This window comes from Vicugna pacos, chromosome 1 (assembly GCF_048564905.1).
Source record: "Vicugna pacos chromosome 1, VicPac4, whole genome shotgun sequence".
Classification (NCBI taxonomy): Eukaryota; Metazoa; Chordata; class Mammalia; order Artiodactyla; family Camelidae; genus Vicugna; species Vicugna pacos.
The window spans coordinates 72,430,465-72,451,022 of NC_132987.1; the positions used below are offsets into that span (position 1 = coordinate 72,430,465).

Here is a 20,558-nt window from a genome sequence, read left to right on the forward strand (position 1 = left end):
GAACAAAATGTTCTCTTGAAAGGTCTTAGACCTCTGTCCTCCCAGCTCCTGATCACAGCAATAGCCAACCTCCAGAAGTCATTAGTGAAGACTAGAACAACATCCTATAACAAGTCAGCTCTGAAAAAAATTGGCATTGTTTATCTCTGATTTGTGTCCTTATGAAAATAATGGGTTGCAAAATAAAACTACATTTCTCTGTCTCTATTTCTTTTTTTAACCAGATCTTTACAAGTTACATTGGGACTGATTTTGTTTTTTCCTAAAAAAGGCTTAATAACAGTCAAAAGCTTTAGTAGCCAAAGTCCATCTTTAGAGATAGCTTTCTTCTATAACGTACTAACAATTTCCTATGTGTGTGTATTTTAACCTTTCTGATGCCTCTGCTATGGGCTGTCTGTTAATTGGTACATGTTAGTGCTTTGCTTATAAGAGTTAGGCAATAGTTCGGTGATCCAGTCCAAAACCAGGCTATGGATAGAATGGGCTCATCTTCTATTTAAGAAATGTGGCAAACTGCTTTAAATGAATTTGGTTCAGACCAGGTCATTGGAACTGTTCATTTAATCCTGTGTGCTGTATGTAATGGACACTTCTGCTGAGCTCCAAAGCTGCAAGGTAAATAGACAAGAAAGCCAGGAACTTGCCACCCCTGTTAGAGCTTTTCCTGAGTCTGTCGTTAGATTTACATTCTTACTCATATGGAGCCCATTTTGGCCACTTAGAGGTATTTGTTCACTGGTTCTCCTGATGTCTTTGAAGATAGTCCTGGGAATAATAATAATGAATTCTTATATTATTTTCTGGTCTTTTTTTCTAGCTATTAAAAAAAAAGTGGATTTTGAGTTTATATGCATATTCATCACAGGTTAATAAAATATTCAGCTGAATTTCTTGGACATGAAAGAATTAATTGTTAGGATGTTTTACTCTAGCTAATCATTATGTTAAAACCATAGTAGATTCATGTATATTTTCCTCAATTCTGTTACAGTAATTGATATACCCTTGGCAAACTGAATCAATACTTAAGCACCGTATGCACCATGTTGAATTTAGTGACTTACTTATAGACTTTTCTGTATTGCTTTATCCTCTTCAACCACAGAATGACTTTTACTCAGCTCTGTTGTGATTCTGTACAATTTTGGGAGTCAACATGTTATGGGATTTTGTAGTCATATAGTGCAAAACAAGACTAGAGAAATCATTGAATTCACGCTCCTGACTGGAGGCAGAGCTGCATTTATTCCATCTGAAATAGATGAGGATCTTTCCTATTTTTAAATAGCCATGAAGATAGAAATTCCATAACTGCTGTTAGCCATCTATTTGATTATTTACCACTTGCACATTGAGGATGTTCATCCTTAAGTCTTAACTTAAATTCTTCACTGGACAGTTTAATATCATTTTGCCCTAGGACAAAACTGCCTATCATTATCCTCTTTATAACAACTCTTCTTATAGTCAGAAAACTATGAAGATACACCTCAGCTCTTTATTTCCTAAGTGAAATTATTCCAGTTTTTTTAAACATTTACTTTTGTTTTTATAGCTCTTTCTGTACAAGTGTAGCAAAGGGGACCAATTTAAAAGTTCTGTCATATATGATGCCTCTGAGAAAGGCACTGCATATTTTAATTTCACTGTGCCATGTGGAAATAGCCACAGCTTTTTCATTATATGCTGATGGACAGAGCATTTGTGTTCATTTAACCTTGAGGTTGAAACTTGTTCCCAAAAAAAGTAACTGACTCATAGCATCGGCCAGACCCAAGAATAAAGAGCATCAGTTTTCCTAATCGTAAAGCTCATCCTGCCCCCACCCCGAAAATGCACTAAAATTAACTTTTCCTTGACCTCTCTCTGGTGCTATTCATTTACTGAATTAACAACTTTTTTCTATCATATTTGTCTCCTAAAATAGATAGACGGCATTTATTCATAAACACTGGAGTGTCATGCTGTGTTTAGGACACGGTGCTAGGCTTGGGAGATTCAGGTGTGGACTGTTCTCAAAGTCTCAGGGACAGAGATGTCTTGGGCATATTCAGGGAGAGCAAATAGCCTGTCACAGTATGAAAGGAAGCAGTGGTGGGAAAAAAACAACAGGGGTGGATTGGGGCCAGATCGTGAAAGATCTGGGATTGCTCTTAAGCAAATAGTTGGTGGTGACAAGGACAAAAGTAACATTTTCCAATCTGTATCATGGAAAGCTCTTATCAAGTCTTTAAAACACAGACTGTGCCCACATTGTCCTCTTGATTTAGTACCTAAGAGACCATCAGGTAAAAAGCACTTTCTTGATTTATATCTTTTGATATAAATTTTGTATCATAATTTTTCCCTTTGTATTAAAAAAAATTCAGGGGAACCATTTGAGTGAAGACAGCCTTTGGTTCACACTGATCTGGATGTTTCTTTCTCCTGCTGTGCCCATATTTATTCCAAAGGCCTCTGTACCACTAACATGTTACTTTCTGTGTTTATATGCCAAGGAGTCTTGGGATGGGTTTGCCCTATAATAGGCACAACTATTTTTTTTTCTTTTTGCTACCAAATGGCATTAATAGTAGGCTGTCAGCCCCATTACAACCAAGTGTTTCTACTTGATTGGACCACATGATGCCAGACCATTTCAGCAACGCCTAAAGGATATTAATGTACTATAGTAAAATGTCCTGGTACACCAATCCGCTTGGAACCTATAAAGCTATAACTTCAGGACTTTGAAATACAGAAGGAAAAGATGTTTGAAATCAGATTGTACAGGCTCCCAAATGTTATCATGCCATAGAATTGGGTCTGTTTTTGGAGCTGTAAGAAATCATTCTAAATATATTAAACAAATTCAGTCCCTGACACCACCTCCTGCTGTACCCTGCCCCCCTCCCAGCTCCTCTGCTTTTACTTCATTCTACTTTCTCAGGCTCTATGCCTGTAAGAATCAAGAAGGCTCAGGAGGATTTGTATACGATGGGGTGGAATATCAAGTTGTATCTCAGCAATGTCTCAGGCTCGGAAACAGTCCCAGACCTGACTGCTGAACTTTAGTTTATGAATTCTCTCTTTTTGTTGATTGTTATTTCATCATCTAAATTTTTTAAATTAGGCATCATTCAGAGTTATCATAGCACATTAAGGACAGGTGAGGCATCACTGTGATTTCCCTATTGTTCTTCTTCAGATGGTCTTGTAAAGCAGACCCCAAGACATGAATGGCCATTTGTGGCATTTATAGTCAGTCTCCAGACTGACCAAAGTAGTGAAAGCACTTCAAGAAACTTGCAGGAGACCCCACAGTACTAGGGGGAAATTGCACATGCTCTATATGCACATCTGAGTAATCCTTCCATCTGACTTTAACTAGTAAACCTTTTGCCAGATAGAAAGTAGAGAATTAAAAACCTCCAAATTCAGGGTGCATGAAATGTCATTAAATCTAGCATAAAATTTCTTGAATCTGTCAGATAAAGGAAATCATGTATCCAGAGTGAAGATGGAATATCAATTGACAGGAACCTCTGAAGCTGGCACTTTTTCTGAGAGATGTATGAATATAAAAAAATCCAAAAGTGCCTCATCCTTTGAAAACACTGGAAGCCAGAAAGGTATTAGGAAAATCAATAAGGTAAAAAATCTTCATCCTACTATTTGGAATGACTCTCACCTAAGAATGAATTAACACAATACTTCTAGAACATTAAAAGGATGTTAAAATGTTATCTCTACCCATAGAAAACAGAGATATAAACCCACCTAACTGCTCAAGAGTAGTTGAAGAAATATGACTGGAAGGATTAAAGGCATGTCTAAGAGGTCATTTCTGTCCCTGTTGTCACACAATTTACCCTTTTCAGATAGAAAGATACATGTTGAACTTCAGTTCATCTGAATTCCTCAGCTCTGTCATCAGTGCTGTGACACATTCTAATTTTCTGATTCATCTGTGGTGAATAAATGCTCTCTTTTCTATTCACAATGCTAAAAGTAACCAATTTTTGTGAGTGAGTTATGATTACTTATTTTCCATTTTTTATGGCACTATTATTTTCCCTTAGTAAAGTTCCTCTGACTCTTTCCCAGCCAACGTGAATCTCATGTGCAGAAAAGCCCTTGGACAATACCACTGTCTAGGCTTGGAGTCAGTCGAGAGGAATGAGAGACTGACAACCCAGATTCCTTTTTTAACCCAGCCAGATACCTCAGCTGGCAAGTGGCTCAGCTTTCGCACCATAAAATGGGTATAATAATAGCTTTCCCTTACCACCGTGGAATATTTAGGATGCAAATCAAGCCAAACACATCTCCTTCCAAAGAAGAAGCTTAAACTCGTCTACAAAATCCTGAATGAGCCCAGATTTCAAGGGGGAAACATAAAGTGGGAAACACCTAGAGGTTTTGTAACTTAGCGGTTACAAATATGTAGACTTTGGAACGGTACAGACTTACTCAGATCCCAGCAACTGTCTGATTTAGGGTAAGTTTCCTAATTTCTCAAATTTCCCTTTTTTCTCTGGTAAATTGGAAGTAACAGTATGTACTCTTGTAGTCAGGATTAAATGATATACTGTTGACACTGCTTTTCAAACTCTTCCCGGAGGTGACCCTCAAGCTGGGGTGCTGGGACGTCACCTGAAGCAGGCTGCTGCAAAGAAGACTTTTCAGTGAGGTCTCAGGTTTCACCCTAAAAATATGCACACGTTTTGCATTCTAAACCTCAATATATCCTTGTTTGTTTCGCTGAACTAGAAGTTCTGTGAGGACAAGGGCGGCGTCTGTTATTTTTTTCTATAATGTCGAGAAACAGTATTAGATAAATGAAGACTGGTACAAATAAGAGTTTAAGTTACTTAGCCACAAGGACAACTGACCCGCTAGAGAGACAGCCGTGTATTTATTATTTTGTGGCTTGGTGCATTCTCGTCACACTGCTCCACATGCCTGGGTATACCCAGATTCACCCTTGAGAATTTCCTTAGGATGCCTGAAACCACAGAAGGTACCCAGTGAATAGTGACTCTTATTATCATTTCTATGCTCACTACTCCTCTACCTCATTGCTCCTAAGGTTCTGTGGACTTTTCAAAAAAGAAATTATAAAGGTGTAGGAAAGGCAGAATCCGGAAATCCTTTCAAGGAGTCTGTGTCTCTAGCCACACACACTCACCCATATAGAGCTCTATTTTCTATACGTTGTCTTTACTCCTGGCTTCAACTTTATAGTCATTAAAACATCCTAGAGGCAATGAGCAGGGGGAACTGAAAGAGCATTTTCTCCTCTCTCTCCTTAGGACGAGGGTTACTAACCAGGATTTCTTGGAAGACCTGCATGGAGTCTGGGAGGTGCTTGAAACTTGGTGTTTATGAGGAATTTCTGGGAGGAGGGATCTGTATCACCTCAAAATATTGGGAACCATTGCCCTAGAACACTACAAACATGGAAATCAGAATTGACTAATCCTTAAGTTACAGTTAAAAATACTTTTAGTTCCTTGGAGATCAATACCATATAATAATTTCTACTCGGAAATTACAAAACTAAAATTAGGCTTCACCACATGTCATCCTTTCTCCCCCTCTCTATTCTTGCCTCCCTCACCATGTTTTAAGGTCCTGATTCTTTTGGGCTTTATAGTTCTATATTCATTGTTAGATATTTGTGCTTTGAACCGAGCATGCTTAATGCAAATGTTTATTTAATCTTATGCAAAACTATTATAGATAATTCTTTGCATTTCAAATGAAAAAAATTTACAGACATATAAGGTGAATGTCACTTAGGCAGAAAGGATACATATTAATAAAATAACAACTTGAATTGAACAAAATAAACCCATGTAGATTAATACATATTTTCAAAATTGCATAGCGGATTATAATACAATCAAAAAACAGGGGTCTTTTGACATTTATGAACATTTATAAATTGTGTAAGAACTCTGAGATTAAATTTTTAGCCTTAATATTAAATTTGGTATAGATATTATTGTTTTTCATTAATAAATGAAGAGAATAATTATATCCAATAAAATCTTCAACTTAACTTGGCTTTAATTTGTCTTAGACTGTGACATACACACTGTGATTTTTCTCTCCATCTTGGATTCCTGTCATTGACAGCCTGTGTATCATTTGACATCCAGGAAAGAGAGCTTTCCATTCCAGATTAGTCAATCTGGGTACAATTTACATTGATCTCTTTTGATCACATCAAAAAATTAATTTTGACTGATTAAGTTGCATGAATAAATACTCCTTGAAATTCAGAAAGTTACATGCTTAGATATAAGAACATAAATATCAAATGTAATTTTAAAAGAGCATAATTGTTTTTGAGACTTATTGGGTTTATAACATGCAACAGAAAAATAAGTGAGCACATTTCATAGATAACCACTAATCATATTTTTCTCCATTTCCTCAAAGTTTGGGAAAGAAAGCAAGCTCAAATAAGTTGGGAGAGGGAGGAAAAAAAGAAAGGATGGAGGGAGGGAGGGAGGGAAGGAAGGAAAGAAGGAAGGATGAAAGCAAAGAAGGAATGAAGAAGATTTAGAAGATGCACCAGTGCAATAGTCTAGGATCTTAGCTTGTAGAAGAGACTAAAATGTAGCAAAACTTAGGGCTTCAAAGTCTTTGAAGACTAGTCATATATATATTTTTTTCTTTGTATATATATAAGTATTCCAAGTTTGTGTGTACTTTCAATGAATCATACATAATCTAATTATCTTGATTAAAATTTTCATTAAACTCATCGATTTTGTGAAAAAGATTAAAAGCATTGGAGACCCCCAACCTCTCTTGTGTTAGCCTGCATTATGATCCAGGCTGCAGATTTTCCTCTTAACTCTTATCCAAAGAGGAGAACACCATTCTTCACTCTTGCATGTTCATGGAACTGAGTTTCACCTTGGCCATAAAAGGAAAACTTTTTCTTTGGTGGAACCTCCATGACGGTGCATTTGTCCAGAAAACTTACTGAGGAGTGAAATCTCTGCTTGCCAGTTTTCTTAGTCTTATTCTATGCTAAGTTATTTAATCAAATCCTGCTACTTGATCTCTTTTAATACAGTTTGTTTTGCACATTTCTGGAGGCCTTATGTGAAGTGGTTAAAATTATGGGTGTCAGAGAGACAAGAATTCAATCAGCTTATGTTAGTCTTTGACATATTTGAGTGAGGTGAGGGTAGGGAGACCTGCTTTGTCTTCTCAGCATCCTTGTTTGGTTTATTAATTTCTCTTGGATCTTCTGTTACTTCAGTTTTATTCTTCTATAAGAAAAACTATCAAAACAATGGTGAGCAGGCCAGTCCCATAATTGCTTATTTAGCTTGTGTGTTGAAGATCACAGAGGAGAATTATCAGACTTGATATACAGAATGAGAAACTGTTAAGGTCAACTCCCCCAAACCTGAAGTTTCATCGTTAGAAATGTGTTTTGGGGGGACAGATGCTTACATTTAAAATCATTTTGTCACAGGGGACTTTCCTAGGCTGGTGAGAAGTGGTAGGCAAGGCAGTAGGGTCTTCAGCTAATGGTTGACAATGCATGGTGGTTTTGAATTTGTCCAGAGGATCTTCTGAGTATTAAACACACTAAATCTGCCCTTAAAGGAACCAGAGTTTATTGGAGTTTGACTCATCTTTGTCACAATTAGCTACGATCTGTCATGTGCGACATTGTTTACCCATTCTTGCCGTGTTGCCCAATACATATATAGGCAACGATGGCAATGTTCAATCTGCGAGGCAGCCCCTAGTCACAGGTGGCTGTGGAGCACTGGGAATATGGCTAAGAGACTGAGAAACATTCACATTTTTACTAAATTTTAAGTATTTTCAGTTTAAATAGATAAACGTGGCTGCTGAATTGAACAGCATAGCTCTAGAAAATGCTCTTATGATTCGGATCACAATGAAGCTGACAGAGAAAGAGGTTGGCACTCCTTCTCTATTGGTCGATAAATAGCAGGAGGTCACACCTTTGAAAATTTTATGAGACTGAAAATCTCCTTTTTCTTGGGCTACAAGTGAAAACTTGGGCCCCTACTGCTCATCCTTTAGGGCCAACCATCCTGTCTAAACCTAGATTTGCTTTCCTTCTCCCCACAGTATCATTGGGTTTATTTTTAATTCCTTGTTTTGTCTTTGATTTTCAGATCCTTGACCATCAGTCTGTGGCCTGCCCCTTCTCTTTATGTAAGTAAAAGTGGTTTCTTTACTTTAAAAAAAAAAAAAAGGTGCCAGATTTGGGAAATTTGGGTCTTTGTTGGCACGTTTTCCAGTTGAGTTTGTTGTGGTTTCCAATGCTGCTTCAGTGTGTAGTAGCTTCTTTCGAGTTTGGAGTTGATGCTGTTGGTGATGGTAGTAGTGGTGGTAGTTGCCATCGTGAGGGGCCTAGAAAGACCAGCAGCCCAAGCCACCCGACATATATAAAGACTGCCTTTGACTCAGCCACAGCTGCTGTTTGCAAAAGTCACTGCCCTTCTAAACTGCAGCTTACATTCTTGAGCCAGATACCAGCAACAGTTGGGCTTTTGCTTCACTGTCAATCAATGGGCAATTATTTATTCTTCAGTTAAACACCCATCCCTAAATCCAATAGGTTTTAATTTCAACTTCTAGATCAGAACTTTCATTTTGGGGACAAAATTTCTAATATCCTTTTATAGGGGGTATAAGACTGAAGTACAGAACTTTAGCCATTTAGGCTAAAATTGTGTGTGAAATTGTAAAGTACAAAAAAAAAAAAGAGAGAGAGAGAGAAATCCAGGATTATGTGTGCCAGGAGGTTTATAGAAGGTACCATTATGTTTTTAGAAAAGATGGAGGGTCATTTTGGGGGAGAAAAAGAAAAAAAAACTGATTTCAGATGAAAAGAGAAAACATTTATTATTAAAGCCCAAATCAGGCTGCACTGAGTGGGTTTGGATAAATGTTACCTTGAGCAGCTTGAAAGAGATTCTGGGGCAATGAACCCAGGTAATCAAAGTCACTACATGAGGCACCACTGAAAAGATGCTACAGGTAGTGACAGTCACCTCGTGTGATAAATAATTGTCAGCATCCTTCCAACTGCATCTCACTCTCTGGTGAACACTGTCCCTTATTTACAACACTCTGTCTTACCTCACGGACTCCTTCTCACTCCGAGATATTTCTTGTGTTGCAATCATTTGCACAGAGAGGGGGTTCCCATGGCTCTTTTGCTTGTGTGTGGCTTCCACAAACATTCCTAGAAGCTAGCTGCAAATATATTTAGGGGAGCAGAATCCTCCAAAGGATGCTCAGGCTGAAGTCTAAAGTGACAGTTATTTGACAGAGAAAGGAGATTGATTAAACTCCCCAAAGACTGGTGCTGTGTGTAATGCATTTATACAGCAGGGGTGGGTCCTTTCTGCCCCTGACAAGTCTTGTTTTCCCTCATTCTCGGTGTTGATAGAGTGGGTCTGTCAGTGCTTTGGCGGGTGTCCGTGTGCATGCTTGTGGTTACCACTTTGCAGCTCCGCATCCCTACTCCAGTTACCTAGCACTGCGTATTTCTAGTCCTCTGACTGGCAAATCATTTTTGTTACAGTTCTTTTGTGTAAAAACAGTTCACAGAGTAGCTCTGTGTTAGACAAGGCATTAATCCTCACATCACCGGGGATGAGTCAGCACTGTGCACTCCTGCCCGCACGGCTCAGCTATTATGACGTCAGCACCGGAGGGCAAGCCTCAGACACAAGCGGTACAGGGGACTGGAGACCTGTGTCACAGATTAGAAATCGAGTGGAGACCTCCGAGATAAAAGACATAATTGAAAGGCTGTCTCTGGCTCACAGGAAAATGTGAAACTGATTCTATGCTATATCAACCATCAATTCGGCAGCTTCGAGAGAGATCCAAGTTTTTAACCAGAGATGAGGCTGGACGAATGACCTGGAATGGGCTGACAGTCCATGCATGTACCCACTGACCTTTTCCCACCCCCAGGACAGGCTTCGTGCTTGCTTAGATTGTTCCAAATCCTGAGACTGCCTTTATTTCAAGGGTGGCAGGGCCTGTGACAGTCCTGCTGTCCTCAAGTGCCCCACAGACACAGCTGATGGCTCCAGAGATGGTGCCCCAGGTGCCCATCAAAGGGAAAAGAAGAGTTCCTTGGGAACAGATCAAAACATCATCTCCCCAGTGCTTCTGGCTCCTAGAGCCTGTTCGATGGCCTCCTCCAGATGGGCACTTTTTTCTGCCTGTTCGATCTGTTCTCCTCGGCATTGCATTCAGTCTAAAGTCCCAACCTGGATCTGACATAGATTTCAATAGGAGCTGAATAGCTTCCAGATGTTCCCCTCAAAGTTTACTATCCCATTACTCTTCAGCCGAGACTGAGGAGAGCCCTCCCTAGCCTGCCAGGCTGCCTTGAAGCAGGTAGCAAAGACTTGCCCTATTTGAGAAGCCAGGTTCTTACCAGTTAGAACTCTCTACAGTTCAGACTCAGACTCATTCTCAGAACAATGCCTTTCAGTATTGAGCACTAAATGTCAAAAAGGCTGAAAATGCACTGCCTCGGTGACATTCTCTGTTAACAAGACATTCCTCCATCACAATATCTACCCCTCACTCTTCCTTTCACCCCATGATAGCCATCCGAAGTGCCTTACTGCTGGGGTCTTCTGCCTTCAGTAGATTGCTTAGGCTCCTACCCTGCTTTTAGAAGCCAATACCACTGCTGGATTAATTATCATGCACAGCTCTTTATTCAGTTTTCAGTCAACAAACATTTACGGAAAGCTAGTGACTGTGCTTGCTTCCTGGAACTGCAAGATAAATAAGATATGCCCTCTGTTGTTAAGAATCTCACAGTCTGGTAGGGAGGACACATAGCAAATAAAGGCCATACCATGTAAGAGGCACTGGAATGGAAATATATACAAGATGTAGGGAGGGGAACCAGAAAGGAGTGCCCACCTGCCTGTGGGAGGTGGCCAAGCTGGGCCTAAAAGTCTAAAGAATGAATTGTAGTTTACCAGGTGGATATAGGGGAGGGGAAAGAATCAGGGGATGATAATCAGGAAAAAAGCCAAGGCATTTACAAAGTCAGAAGTGTCAAGCAGTGGCCAGATCCGGGCTCGTGGCTGGAGCATGATGACTGAAAGAGGGGCCCCAGAGATGAGGCTGAAAAGTGGGCAGGAGGCAGATCACGGAGGCCCCGTGTGCCAAGCAAAAGAGTCTGGACTTGAAGCGGAAAGCCTGGGGAGGCTTTGAAGGGTTTTACGTAGATTTATGTTTTAGGAAAGAGCGCTCTGTAACGGCAGAGGTGGCTGACTGGGAGAAGGGACACCGGGTCTCAGGTGAAAGGCAAGGCCTGCGCAGTGCTGTGGGCGTGGTGTGGAGCTGTGGGCGTGGTGTGGAGAGGGCAGGCTACGCGCTAGTGCTGGCAGAGGCACCGGCTTCTGCCTGATAGCAGCCTGGCTTGGCCCAGTGCGTAATCCTTGCCTTCCAGGATAAAGGCTGGTGTGCTGTGTGTGGCCAAATTTCAGGCCAAAACACACCTTTATGGGACCTTCACTGAGACCTCAGTTTGAATCTGACCTCTCTCTGAGCTGCTGCCCACTGGTGTCCAGAGATGTGTGTCTCGTTGTCCTTTAGTGGACTTGGGGGAGTGGTGGGCAGAGGAGGAGCAGACACTGCCAGGGTCCTGCTTTCCTCTTCTTTCACCTGAAAATGAAACCATTTCTTAATAATGTTCCCCCCAAAGTCAATCAGTGCCCCAGTTTCCTGCCATTTTCCCATTGGTGCCCTTTGCTGAGAAGTTCCAAGCCACTGAGCTGAAGTGCAACTTATGCACAGGCGGGTGTTGAAACAATGCGGTATATTTGTTCCTTCTTTCTGAATTCGAGTTCACCATAAGTGTGCTTTTCTCTTGCTCACTTTGGGCTGCCAGGACAATTTAAAGGAAATTTTCAACAGCTTCTGTTTCATGTACCATGTTCTCTTTTGCAAATGGGAGAATATGTGTGGGTGTGTTTAAGTCTTCTCTGTATTACTTTCTGGAGAAAGGTTTGAGAAGATGAACAAGATAAGGAGTAGGGACCCACTGAAAGCCCAGGTCCCCTCAGTGACCTGAGTGCAAAATGTAGGCTGGTGATCAGATGGTCAATTATGTGTTTGTCAAAACACAGTGGGCTGCATTCCAGGCTGCCAGCTTTGGAGGCCCAGCTTCTGCCAACCAAATGTCATCTGGGAACATGCAACACTGGGCACTGTGAAGGAGTTTGAAATAGACCATGCCACAGCCAACCTACTGCCAGTCTTATAGCACCAATATGGCATGCACAGCCGGGCCCCATGTTTCAGAGCTTAGGAATTCACTGTACTAAATTCAAAAGGTCAGATGGGTTCATGTTTTCAAAGCCTATGTTCTCTGCTTTGAACATTGTGACTTGCTCCTCAGTGATTTCCAAGTGATTTTTTTCCAGTCACATCTCTGTGGAAACCACTCTTTTTGTGATGGTTATGAGAACCTTGTAAATGTCCCAGAGGAGAGGGGAAAAAAAAATAAACTTGCTCTGACAATTACTATGATTCCAACAGAGGGATTCCAACTCTTCGAAAATTACATTAAAGGTGCATAGCTTTTAAAATATCAGGAACCACCTTGGCAACTTATAAAAAGCAGAAGGGCTTTGCCTATTTTATAAAGTGATTTGCATATACCTGCATAAATAATGTCCCCACCTGTACTTTTATGCATTTAGGTTGAATAAATTAAATTCAGTGATCTTTAAAATATTCACTGTCTTTCATTGCTCACATACCATTTTCAGGACCCTTTCTCCTTGTTTTTTTCCTGTAGTAGTAGTGGCTATTTTTTTTTTTCAATCTTTTACTAATTCAGAGAATCAAAACATTCTGCAGACCAGTCTATCACAGCCAGGAGCAGTACCTTCCTCTGCTTGCATTTCTCTTAGCCTTTCTACCTATTAGACCATGCTTTCCATATGCTTTTCATAAAGGAAATTGGGGAGTATATTACTAAAATGAAAACAGCACAGGATAGGTTTGCGCTCCACTACCTAGATCTATATCCAGACCTACACTGATCCACATCTCAGGGACACACTCATATTAACCTTTCTTTCTTAGGCCATTGCCACCACCCCTTCAAGAACCATCTAGCCACTAAGCCATATTAATTATGCCTTGAGCCTTCAAATCAAAGCCTGGTTAGTAGGCCAGCCTTAAGCACAATTATCCCATAAGTATTATTAAGCACTTACTATATATAAAAAATCATATTTAGTGGAGACTTAAAACATAAATCTAGGACATTGCCCTTGTTTGCTCTTAAGAAACTCAAAATTGAGTTAGGAAAAGAAGTCATGCTACTGAGTGTTCCATATGCATTTAAGATAATAAATAACAATTTCAAAAGGAATGATACAGTCCAATAAGTACTATAAGATTTCATTCATGAAAGAGAGCCTTGAGGGCTGGAAGACTTCATGTAAAAGGCGATTGAGCTGGGCCTTGACAAATGGCTGGAATGTAAAAAAAGATGAAGGGTAAAAGAATGCAATTCCAAGTAAAGGCATAAACCTAAGTGTGGGAATCTATGAAGGAGTACAATAAAGAGCACTGTTTTTCCCCACTCAGATTCTAAACCCACTGGAAAATAAGATGAAAGAACTGATAGCTGAGGAACCAAAATTTTTGCTAAAGGCTGGGTTGAAGGATGTGACTTAGCACGAGAGGTACAGTGGGCCCACTGATGCCCTTCCTCCTAAGGGAAAACTTGAACCTGCAAAAGAACAACACTTTTCCAGGCCACTAGTCTCAGTAGTAAAGGAAGGAGAAAGACTAAATTCCTGCACTTAGAAACTTTGATAGATCAGTTCCACCCAACTCCACCTAACTGAGAAACATGGGCCAAGGGCTGTCTTATTAGCAGGATGACTCTCCTCCATGGAGCAGTATGAGGAGTGAGGCAAGAGGCAGGATGTGTTTGGGAAACTTTTTTATGGAAACTAGAAGTAGGGAATACATATTCCTACAAACCCTGAGATCTACAGGCTGAAAAACAAGAGGAAGAAGTATTGAGTGAGATGAAAATGGGAACCAGAGCCAAGAGGCCAAATACTCTCTCATCTGCCTAAGGGGACATCCCTGGGTTTGGAACCAGGAGTCATAGGATTATTGGAGATCTAAACTAAGGGTTCCTTTTCAGATTCTCAAAGTTAGCAGAATCACAATCTCAGGGACAGGCAAGAAATGAAGATAATGAACTAAAATCTAGCTGAGAAATACAAAAATTCTTCACTTTTGTCAAACTAGTAATAACAGTAAGAAATAACATCTGTTGAGTGCTTGCCTTTCTTTAGGCACTGGACAAAACATTTTTAATGGTTATCTGACTTAACCTAAATGACTCTTATTAAGTAGATGGTATTATAATCCTAATTCTGAAGATGAATGGGAGATCTAGCATGTTTGAGTGATCTTCTTCCCAGAATGCCTAGGAAGTGACAGAGATAGAACTTGAATCCAAGATTGTTTGTCTTGAAAGCCTTGGCCAAATTTCATTAAACACAAAGTGAATGTCTTCTAAATGCTGAAGATGAAATGGTGAGCAAAACAGACATGGCCTCTGCTTTGCTGGAGTTTTCAATCTGGAAGATGGAAGATAGATATTAATTAGATGATCACATAAAAGAACTTAGAATTAAAAACTGTGCTTAGTGATGTGCAATAAAAGTGCCCAGTTTTCTAAGAACAAATATAAGAGGGGGAATCTCAGTGAGTCCAGAAGTACAGGAGACGCTTCCTTGAGGAAGTGCCATTGAGTTAATAACAGAAGATGAAAAATAGGAAGTGACATCGGGTGGTGGAAGAGGTTTCTAGGCCGAGGGGACAGCATGAATGAAGGCCCTGAATACAGCTGAACAGAGAGAATGAGGTGAAGGGCAGCCCGCGCCGAGGCTGAGGGGATAATACAGGGCATGGTGGTGCCGGGATCTTGACTTGGGCTGCGTTAAGGACTTGCCTCAGGGCAATGGGATAGCAAATTTAAGAATGAAAGTGGCGTGATCAATTTTGTATGTAAAGATCATGCTACTCTTGTACATTTATCCCAGACAGATGGAAACACATCCACACAAAAACCAAAGTTCATAGCAGTTTTATTCATAATAACCCCAGACAAGAAACAATTCAGATGTCCTTCAGTGAGTGAATGGTTAAATTGTGGTACAACCATACCCTGAAATACTGCTCAGCACTCAAAAGTAATAACCTCTTGATACATACAACAACTTGGATTAATAACAAAGGCATTACAGAGTGAAAAAGCCAATCTCAAGATTGTATACTTAATGATTCCATTTATATGACATTCTGGAAATGACAAAATTATAAAGATGGAGAACAGATTAGTGGTTATCAGGGATTAGGGAGCTGGGGAGTGATGAAACTGACTATGGCTATAAAAGAGTAGCCCGAAATATTCTTGTGATTTAACAGTTCTGTATCTTGACTGTGGTGGTGATCACTGCAAATCTATACATAATGATACAGTTGCATAGAACTAGATACACACACATACATGAGTGCATATAAAACTGGTGAAAAGTAAATAAAGTGGATGGATTGTACCAATGTCAATTTCCTGATTGTAATATTGTACTATAGTTACACAAGACAGTATATGGACCAAAATGGATAGATAGCAAACCAGATCTCTCTGTATTAACTCTTACAATTGCATGATAAACTACAAAAATCTTGAAAATACACGCTAGTTTCATTGTGGTAAATGGTTTAGAAGGAGCAGAAGTAAGGAGGCTACTGCAATAGAACAGACAAGAGATAGATGGGGGTAGTGACAATGGGAATAGAAGAAAAGTGAATGGAACTGAGAGATAATCCAGAAGCAAAATATACAGGGTTTTCTCCTGGACGCGGTGTGGGAGATGCAGGAGAGAGAAATGCAACTATGACTACTGGTTTTATGCTTATAAAACAACATGGAGGACGGTACCACTCAAGGTTATACAAATCACCAGAGGAGAACTGGGGTGGAGGGAAGACTATAAGATCTGTTTTTGAGATGTCTGATGTGAGATGCTTTTGACAGAGGTAAGTGAGCATACTGAGAAAGCAGATGAATATATACAGCTGGACTTCAGAAGTAAAGTGAAAGTGAATGAAGCTGTTGGCATGAATGATAATTGCCTGGGGACGGGGTTAGATTGAGAAGAAGGCCCAAACTGGGGCTTGAAGAACTCTTAATATTGAATCAGCTGGTAGAGAAAAATGAGGCTGTGAATATCGTCAGAAGGAACAGCTAAGAAGTAGTAGGGAAATCAGAGAACATTGGCACAGAAGCCAAGAGAAGAAAATGTTTCAAAGAGAGCGGCAGTAGTGACCACTGAGAAGTCATGATCTTCGTAAGTTAAGGACTGAAAAATTTATCATTTATTATATTAATCTAGAGGTTATTGTTGACCTTAGCAAAAGGTGGTTTGTCATGGAAGCAGTAACCTGATCATGATGGGGTAAGGAAAGAGCAAGAGGTGAAAAAACAGAAACAGCAAACGTGGATAACTCTTAGAAGTCATAGCGGAAAGGAAGAGAAAATGAGCTAATACAGTATCTTAGGAATGGAGCAGTGAGGTAAAAGATGTTTTGGGAAAAAATGGAAATATTGGCATTTTTCTATGCTTAGAAGAAAACAGTAGAGAGGAGAAATTCAGTGTATAGGAGAGACAGGAGAATGGGACGGTTGACGGTGAAAGATGCCTGATAAGGAGAGAGATGTGGAGTCCTGAGCATAAATGGAAGGGCAGAAGGAGGGACATCGCTTCTGCAGTTACAAGGAAGAAGGAGGAAGGGTAGGGATAGATGCAAGCCCTGTGTGGGTTTGGCCGTGAGAGGTTGAGAGCTTTCCCAAATGATGGCTCCTAAAGACAAGGTCCTGCTAGGAGTAAGTGAGGAGATTTGAGGAAAGTAGAAGTTTAAAAGAGTTCTTGGGACAAATGGGATGGTAGGTTGACCAGAAGAATGTAGTAGGATTCTCCTTGACAGTGTGAATCTGGTGGGTTAATTTGGTACCTGTCTGTCTTGTGTGATTTCCTTCAGCAGTTCAGTGGCCAAGGTGGAAGCTCAGAGGAGATGTGCATTTGAGTTCAAATTAGGATGGGGTTTTACCAAATATGTGTGAAAAGATGTTAGGCGTTTTAGCTGCTTTTGATTCTAGTGGAGGCCAGAATGAAAAAGCAGTAAAAGGGCTCGGTTCAATTCTCTAAGCATCTGGTAAGCACCTACATTGTACCAGGCACTCTGTTTGCTACAGAAGGAAACAGTCTAGAGTCTAGTGAATTTTAAAGGCTGACATCTAGTCCAAAAGGCCAGGAACAGGTGATTAGATAACCTCTGCCAAAAGACACAGAAACCCATGTCATTACTTTTCTTTCTTCTGCTTTCTCCTTCCTCCCATCCCTCCCATTATTCTCTTGCTTTCTTACAAAATATCTACCGTCTGCCTTATGGCCAAGCCTCTAATATGCATCATACATATTCTGATTTCTCCCATCATCATTTTGCTAAAATATTATCATTTAGGAACAATTTTTAGATCAAATACTTGGTATTAGTACCATGTGATTTTCTCTAAATTTCAAGAGCTTCCATCTAACTATACAAAAGGCTATTTATTGAAAACAAGGGCTGGAGAGAGGAAGAGTGGGTAGGTAAGAGAGAAGGAGGAAAGAAGGGAAAGGAAGCTAATTACCTGTAGAAGACCTTCTGGAGCAGCTCACCCTTATTATTCAAGGGAACTCCCACTTGAAACGAATAGAGGAGCTTCCATCCCTAATAATGACCTATACCTTCTGCCTCCAGAGTAGCTTCTGGACCTGGAGACATTCGAGACGACTGTAGATGACTAAATTCCAGCTTCTGGAAATACAGGACAGGATATGAAGGAGACCTGAAGAATATGGAAATCCCTAATTGCCAGTAGCAGTGGGATTCCTCAATCAAATTTCCTCTAAGCATTATAAAATGGTGGCTTACAAAGAGGAGATGGCAGTGACGGCCTGCCTTTATTTGAACACAACCCATTCTGCTAGATTCCCTTTACAGAATGATAGTAGGGCCATTTGACTCAAAACTAAATTGCAGATACATCTGGGGTAAAATTTGGCAGCTGTTGAGCAAAGCAGCTGTATTTTTTTTTAATATTTGCTTCTTTCATGATTCTATAATTCACACTTACTGTAAATATTAAGAAAGTATAGAGTACAGAGAAAATATCCATAATCTCACTAAACAGAAAAGAAAGCCATTATTACCCATTTTTAAAACATCTTCTAGTTTTTTCTCTGAATGTTAACATAATTGAGCATACATTATATGTATAGGGTTATATCCTATTTTTTTATTAAATATTATGTAATAAGCACTTCCCAGTGTAACTATATACTCTTTATAAGTGCCATCATCATGTCAGAATAATTTTCTATCATATAAACCCCCCAGAATTTACTTAACTATGCCCTAGATATAGATTTGAGTTATTTCTAGTATTTGAGCTTTTATGCCTTAAAGTCCTTTAAGATAAGAGCTGTAATGTGTCACTTGAATTGTCAAACTTGGAGTAAACTTGAGGCAGGCAGTGATGTCACCCTCCAGAGAGTGGTCAGGCGATAATGTCACCCTATTAAGAGAGTTACTAATTGTTAATGACTGTGAAACTCATATTTGAGTTTGTAAGTGGTTGTTGTGGAGTTTTTCTAAGCTTTTCCCCCCCTAAAGTTAAAATTCTAATTTTAACTTCTGAAAAGTACACATTTAGTTTTGTTTGAATTTGTTACAGTGATGATAAAAGCCATTCAAAATCTCACCACCCAGAGATAACCACTGGTAACACTTTTGGAAGTATATTTCCAAGTATATCTGTTTATCTGTCTCTTTTTCTCTCTCTTTGCCTTTCTCTTTCCAAAATGAGAGGAAAATCTACTTGCTGCTTTGAAATCTGCTTTCTTTTTACTCAACATTGTAACAGGCATTTTCCACATTAATAAATATAGATCTACATTATATTTTTGACAGCCACATTGTACTCCAGTATATGGGTAATTTATTGAATAAGTCACTTATTGATGAATATGTAGGATATTTGGAAATTTTTTCTAAGTAAACAATGCTACAATAACAATCTCTATACACATATGCATTTTTTAAAAAATTCACTTGCCTGATTATTTCCTTAAGATAAATTTCTAATAGTGGAACTGCCAAAGTAAAATTTATCTACTGCTAAAATGTCCTCCAGTAAAGTTGTATTAATGCGTACCCTCACCAGCAAAGAAAGAGGCTGCCCATTTCTCTGCGTCTTCACTAATTCTGTAATTGTCAATTGTCATTTTTCTCCACATAAGTGAATACTTTCATCCTGAAGGTACAAGATGCTTTTCCCAAGTGTATAATGAAGGCTGAAACCTTAAAGAAAAATATATTAAATTTTATTACATGCAAATAAAAATCACTATGGTAGAGAGTATTTTTGAAAAACTGGGGAAAATACTGTGACATACCCCTAATACTTCGGAGTAGGTATAAATCAACAATGAAAAGGTGAATAGCACAGTAAAAATTGGAAAGGGCAAATGAGCAGCCTAACAAGCATGTAGTTGTGTATTCTCATTCTTTGCTGCAAAGGCAGTGCCCCGTCAAGTCCTGCGAGGTCACCGCAGGCACCGTTTCCTGTGCTCTGTGAGCAGTCCCACCCTCACCGCTCTCCCAGGGTGCGTTGTGGGAGCAAAGCCCCACTCGGGGACCTGCAGGCTTCTGGGGGGACAGCTAGTATTTCCCTGTGCTGCATCCATTTATGTGTATTTGACATCACCATCCCCCAGAGGAGCAGGCTTTCACATGAATGTGAAAATGATCATCTGAGCTCTGCCATCAGACTCCAGAATCAGTAAATTATTGGGAAGGGAAAAATCCACACTGGCAACATTGCCTGATCCATGTCTCCAGGGCAGAATTGACACTATTCTTCTACCAGATGTAGATAGAGATTTCTGGATGTTCTCATAAATAAAGTGCTAGAGGCCATGTCATCAGTGTCCTCCACCTTCCCCTCTCTCTCTCTGACTCCCATGTGTATTACTACATACTTAATGAAATGGAATATTTTTCAGCAACTTCAGGGAAAGTGAAAGATGCTAGAGAGGCAGAGATGTCACGCTGACAGCATCAGCCCCTGCCCTCCATCGTGCAAACTGACAAACTGTGTTTTGGGATGGGGAGCGTCTGGTTCTCAGAGCGTGTACCCCAGGTCTTTCAGAGGGGCGGGAGTTGTGCAGCACTGTTCTGAGTGATAATTGGAGCATTCCTTCAGTGCAAAAAGTTCATTTGCAGATGACAAGGATGGCAAATGCCCGGGGGCATTCTTTCTCCGTCTAACTGAAAACCATGTACATGAATGTCAGTCATATGCAGTGACGTAAATCCTCAGGCAGTGTCCAGAAAAGAAGCAGAAAAGAGGCAATCATGTTGAAGAAGGTACA

The 20,558-nt window shown here is 39.9% G+C and overlaps 1 protein-coding gene across 24 annotated transcripts in view; it reads left to right on the top strand.

The window, feature by feature from the left end:
* Positions 1–20,558, top strand: part of ZBTB20 (zinc finger and BTB domain containing 20) — a 730,245-nt gene that overhangs the window by 570,115 nt on the left and 139,572 nt on the right. For 23 of the 24 annotated variants that reach the window (XM_072964827.1, XM_031681015.2, XM_072964854.1 and 20 more), the window contains one exon: positions 8,166–8,205. The gene's annotated coding sequence lies outside the window, so the exon portion shown is untranslated. Of the gene's footprint in view, positions 1–5,297; positions 5,350–8,165; positions 8,206–20,558 lie in introns of all 24 variants that reach the window. The other variant, XM_072964861.1, reaches the window with a different exon arrangement.